Genomic DNA, 5934 nt, shown 5'->3' with positions numbered 1-5934 from the left:
TTCCGGCTGAGCAGCACAATGTCTGACAACAGTGGCAGCTCATGCTCTACTGCTAAAGACTTGGAGACTGACACAGAACTGGCCTGCTTCCTGCGAGACTATTGCTAGTGCATGTTAAATACTATGATGAAGAGTCTGGAGAAGGTTTTAATGCAAGGATTTCACTGGGAAGACACTGTGAGTCTGCAGGCCTGCTCTGTTCAGTACCAAAGTGCAAGCCCTGTGATGGCTCTGCTTGCAACACACCAGTACAGCAAATGGAGCTGAAAAGCATCTGGTAAGTCCCCGCATGGGTCATGGCTCAGTGTTGTGCAGCTGTATTTACTCACATCCAAGAGCTGTATAACTTCATCCAACTGTTGTTGAGTTCAGCACGAGCTCCTAGCTCAGTAGCTTCACTGCTCTGATGTAGTCTGCATCTCAGAGTAAGCTGGGCAGCAGAAATGCAGATAAAACAGATTTTGGCTGTTTCTGGTTACTTTGAACCCATGAAACAGAAAGCTAGTCTCATCGCATTGTGCTTTGTTTGTACTTCGTAGAATGGTTTAGGTTGGAAGGGACCTTGAACATCATCTAGTTCCAACCCCCCCGCCATGGGCAGGGAGACCTCCCACTAGACCAGGTTGCTCAAAGCCCCATCCAGCCTGACCTTGAACGCTTCCAGGGATGGGGCCTCCACAACTTCTCTGGGCAACCTGTGCCAGTGCCTCACCACCCTCATAGTGAAAAAATTCTTCTTGTTTTAAATCTCCCCTCCTCCAGTTTGAAGCCATTACCCCTCGTCCTATCACTACGTGCCCTTGTAAAAAGTCACTCTCCAGCTTTCTTGTAGGTGCTTTTCAGATACTGGAAAGATGCTATAAGGTCTCCCTCGAGCCTTCTCTTCTCCAGGCTGAACAACCCCAACTCTTTATAGGAGAGGTGCTCTAACCCTCTTACCATCTTTGTGGCCCTTGTCTGGACCCACTCCAACAGGTCCACGCCCTTCTTATGTTGGGGGCTCCAGAGTTGGACACAGTATTCCAGATGTACTTACTCAAAATCCTGCTGTACTGAAAATATAAATCTTCTTGTGGCATCTGCTGAATGCTGAGAAGATACACATCAGCATCTTATTGTTACCTACATGTTCACTCCACACCGAAGTGGCTGAAAAGTAGTTGTATTTGGGTTTCTAGATCAGTTTTTATGCTTTTGAAAATCCTACACTTCTCTGCTCCCAAATGGTGAAAACACAGGGCAGTTCTGTACAGAACATTTTGTTCAGCCTAAGCGTTAGGTTTAATATGCCCATGATAGTCCTTTTTAATATCCATGTTTACACTTTCTGATTCAAATGCTTATCATATCTGATAAGTTATTGTATCTGTCTTTCTCAGTCTGGAAATGATGGCAACTAACTCCTTTCCTTTGCATTTTTTAGTTACTCTTTTACTATAACTTTTACTATAAGGTGGGTATTTTCCCAATCTGCTGAGAATCTGTAAGCCAAGTGCTGGTGTAAAAACCACAGCAACAGCTGCATTTTCACTGGACCAAGATTTGAAGCAAAGCCACCTGAGAAGAAGCCCAGATGTTCAGCCTATGGAAGAAGCTGCTTCTGCTGAGGAGAACGATCCCTTTGCAGCAGCTCCATAGGAGGACACCTAGATACCTGTACCCAGTAAGTCCACACATACTGAGCTACATGCTAAAGCACAGTAGATCAGAAGTGCTCATGCAGCCCTATCGCCACAGCCCAGTGGACGTCCAGGAGGCTGCTTCTGCTCCATCTGCTACTTCACCACACCAGGTTATACCTCCTGTACCAAATAGTCATTTTACACCAAAGCTGGGCCTTCCCTCTTTTTCATTTGTATATCCAGACTGATCAGCTGTGCAGGGTCCCTGGGCTAGTGTGCTGCCCATCTGTGACCCACAGTTTGCAATGGGTCACAGATACTGTGACCTCTGCTGCTGCTCCACCAAGGCTGCCTCATGGCCAAGCTCCAACACATGGTCATTGCCCTACTTACCTTCCAAACAGTGCAGCGGCGGGCGACGCGGTTGGACCCCAACATGGGGTATACTAGAGAGGGTATAAATGCTAGGTACCAAGTAAATAGGGTGCCATAGAAAAAAAAAAATTATTTTAGAAATAAATAATAATAAATTATGTATTATACTCAATAATAAATCTTTTTCAGTTGTATTGTCCTGTCGCTACAGTCTCAGAGTTATTGACTGTATCTGTATTCCAGGGAAGTTCCCTTCAGGGAGACGACCTGTTTTTTTTTCTAGCCCAGGAAAGCCAAAGGCCCCAGACACTAGTGGTGCACACAGCATAAGAGCAACACACGACTAATCCAGTAGCTGCATCAGCACGAAGGGTTTCTCAAACAAACCCAGTCATTCATAGGTCTTGCTAAGTCATCGTCCCCTTCCTCCCCTCAGGCCAGACATAGGGCAAGGGGATGTGGGGCTGCAAGGAACAGGCTTGTGGTTCTCCTGCCCATCTTACATTTACATCTGGGGATAATTTCAGCATTTCAGCTAACAAAGTTATAGATCTGTTCTACAGGAGTCACACATCGTACTTTCAGTCTCCACCATGACTAGATATGCTTTTATGACACCCTGGAAATGACAAATGAGAGGCCAGCACTGAGTGACCACTGGATGCTTCACACTAGCATCAACTGGTGCCCCTGGCACTCATAGGAGAGAGTCATGTCAGCAAGCAATTCCCTTTCCCTTCCTTCCCTCCTTGTCCTGTTTTACATGGGTATCCCAGGTGGATTTGTATTTCACCAGTCAAAACCAAAGTAGAAGCAATTTCAGCAGTCAAAACCAAAGTAGAAGCAACTGATCTACAGGCAATTTAGTGAGTTTTCATAATGATTAAGCTTAGAAGGCTTAGAGGCTTAGAAAGTAGCATCTGCAAGGGAAAGTTGGAAGAGCTCCGATTTTTGTAGAAAAGAGCGCAGAGAAGTAAGAAAAGTCTTCTCAAAAGAATAAAATGGTGAAAGACAGCTCTTCACAAAGGACACGAAAAAGAAGCCACCAAATATATTGGCAAAGCTTATGGTTTAGCTTAAATGCTTAGAAGAAGCCTTACATGCAAAGCCCTGGGCTGAGGCTACGTTTTATCTTCACAGCCACTGATGCTAGAAAGGGTCACAATACCAGTAGCAGTGTCATGGACTACAGGCCTAGGGACAGGAGCCTTGAGGGAGAGAGGGAAGGAGGGAAAGAGGGAGGGAATAAAAGCTGGGAGGGAAAAACCTCATCTGACATCAACAAGTGCAAGAAAGGCTTCAAGGATTTGTTTTCCCCTGAGTGCCGTTCAGAATAGCACAAGCTGCCAAATACAACCTGGCATCGTCTTTGTTCTCTCTCAAGGTCTCTGCGTAATTCTACACAGACAAAATGAATAAAACACTAGGAACTTTGTTAGAAACAGAGAATTAACATTCATGAATTCATAGAATTTCTAAGTTAAATTTCATAGGCCTGTTGTCATACTTTTCAAGGAAATAGGGGAATAAGGAAGCAGTATTATCAATACAAATAATTTCACTTTTGAATAGAAAATACACAGCACTCTTTAAATCATAAAAGTTGCAGAGCCAGCCACTCGAGGTTTTGGAGATGCCAGCATTAACTTCACCTATGTGGCCTTAATTGAGTTCCCTTAGTCATATGCCAGATGATTCATTCTCCAAATGCAATTCAGTTTTCCACAAAACTCCTGTGCTCAGGCTATGTCGATCTCCTGCAACGAGCAGCTGTTCAGTGCCCTGCGTACTTCTTCTTAGCCAGTAGACACCGCTCTGCCGTGTTCACAATCTGCTCCAGAGGCATGTGTGTGAAAGCTCCAGAGGAAACAACTGAATCAGATTTAAAAGAGTGACTGAGAGTGACAACCAAGGGCATGACTGATAGCAGTGAAACTGGTGAGCTCTGGAGAAAAAAAGCATCTGGAGGAAAAGAAGGTTATCAGAAGTAGTCAACATGGATTCACCAAGGGGAAGTCATGTCTGACTAATCTGAGATGGCATGATTGGATGGCATGATTGGATGGATAGATGAGGGGAGGGCAGTGGATGATGTCTACCTTAACTTTGGCAAGGCTTTCAACACTGTCTCCCACATCATCCTCACAAGCAAGCTTAGGAAGTCTGGGTTAGATGAATGGACAGTGGGGTGGATTTGAAAACTGGCTGACAGATAGAGCTCAGAGGGTTGTGGTTAGTGGTGCAGAGTCTAGTTGGAGGTCAGTAATGAGTGGTGTCCCTCAGGGGTCAGTACTGGGTCCAGTCCTGTTCCATATATTCATCAATGACCTGGAAGAAGGGATGGAGTGTACCAACAGCAAGTTTGCTGATGACACAAAACTGGGAGGAGTGGCTGACACACTGGAAGGCTGTGCCACCATACAGTGTGACCTGGACAGGCTGGAGAGTTGGGCAGAGAGAAACCTTATGAAATTCAACAAGGGTAAGTGTAGGGTCCTGCATCTGGGGAGGAATAACCCCATGCATCAGTACAGGTTGGGGGCTGACCTCCTGGAGAGCAGCTCTGTGGAGAGGGACCTGGGAGTCCTGGTGGACAACAGGATGACTGTGAGCCAGCAATGTGCCCTGGCGGCCAAGAAGGCGAATGACATCCTGGGGTGCATCAAGAAGAGTGTGACCAGGAGGTCGAGGGAGGTCATCCTCCCCCTCTACTCTGCCCTGGTGAGGCCGCATCCAGAGTACTGTGTCCAGTTCTGGGCTCCCCAGTTCAAGAAGGACAAGGAACTGCTGGAGAGAGTCCAGCAAAGGGCTACAATAATTAGTGTATTGGAGCATCTGTCTTACAAGGAAAGGCTGAGGGACTTGGGTCTTTTTAGTCTAGAGAAAAGATTGAGGGGGGATCTCATCATGGCTTATAAAAAATTAAAGGGAGGGTGCCAGGGGGATGGGAACAGTCTCTTTTTCAGTGGTGCCCAGTGATAGGACAAGAGGTAACTGGCACAAACTTGAGCATAGGAACTTCCATCTTAACATGAGGAGGAACTTCTTTACTTTGAGGGTGGCAGAGCACTGGCACAGGCTGCCCAGAGAGGTGGTGGAGTTTCTGACTCTGGAGACATTCCAAACCCACCAGGATGCTGTCCTGTGCAACCCACTGTAAGTGACCCTGCTCTGGCAGGGGGGTTGGACTAGATGATCTCCAGAGGTCCCTTCCAACCCCTATCATTCTGTAATTCTGTGATTCTGTAACACACTACCCAGAGCCAGAGAGCTGTGCTCTGGTAAAGCTGTCAGCAGAAGACCTGTGGTGTGATGACAGGAGGATGGCTACAAGATCACACCACCTCTACCACTGCTTTTCCTTCACCCCAACAGGAGGACAGTCTGTATCTATAAAGACACTGAAAAGGAGCAAAAAAATTAGCAGGCCTTGCCTAAGGTTTATGGAAGCAGAAGCAGGCAAGATTTTGAGGGAAAAAATAACAATAATAATTGTTGAGTCTTAAAGATTATAAAACACCTGTCCAAAGTCTAGTTCATTGCTGTCAATGAAAAGGAACCCAAAAGATGTAGTGAGGAGTCAGTAGCCAGCAACCCTCGAGCTCTGTGTCACACAGAAGTGGGCCTGGCCAGGCCACCCAGACACACACCCGGGTCTTGGTGCTTCTGAGGATGTGGTTATGAGGGTGAGAGTGGGGAGAAACTTCTTGCTTAGAAAGTGAAATAACCTCCCCTTTCCATAACGCCTCACATTTAGCTCTGGTTCATTATACTGCTGGAGGGGAAGGAAAAGCCTCCCAACAGTGTGATCCTTACAAGCTGCAGAGCAACCTGTCCCTTCTCACACCACAGTCCCCTACTGGCTTGCTCTTGCAGATCTGTTTTTCTAAGGCTAGCTACTAAACCACCTGTTCCAAAGCGCTATACAAGACCAAAA

The sequence above is a fragment of the Charadrius vociferus genome, unplaced genomic scaffold (assembly GCF_000708025.1).
Source record: "Charadrius vociferus isolate BGI_N301 unplaced genomic scaffold, ASM70802v2 scaffold1, whole genome shotgun sequence".
NCBI classification, from domain to species: domain Eukaryota; kingdom Metazoa; phylum Chordata; class Aves; order Charadriiformes; family Charadriidae; genus Charadrius; species Charadrius vociferus.
This window is presented reverse-complemented; position numbering follows the sequence as displayed.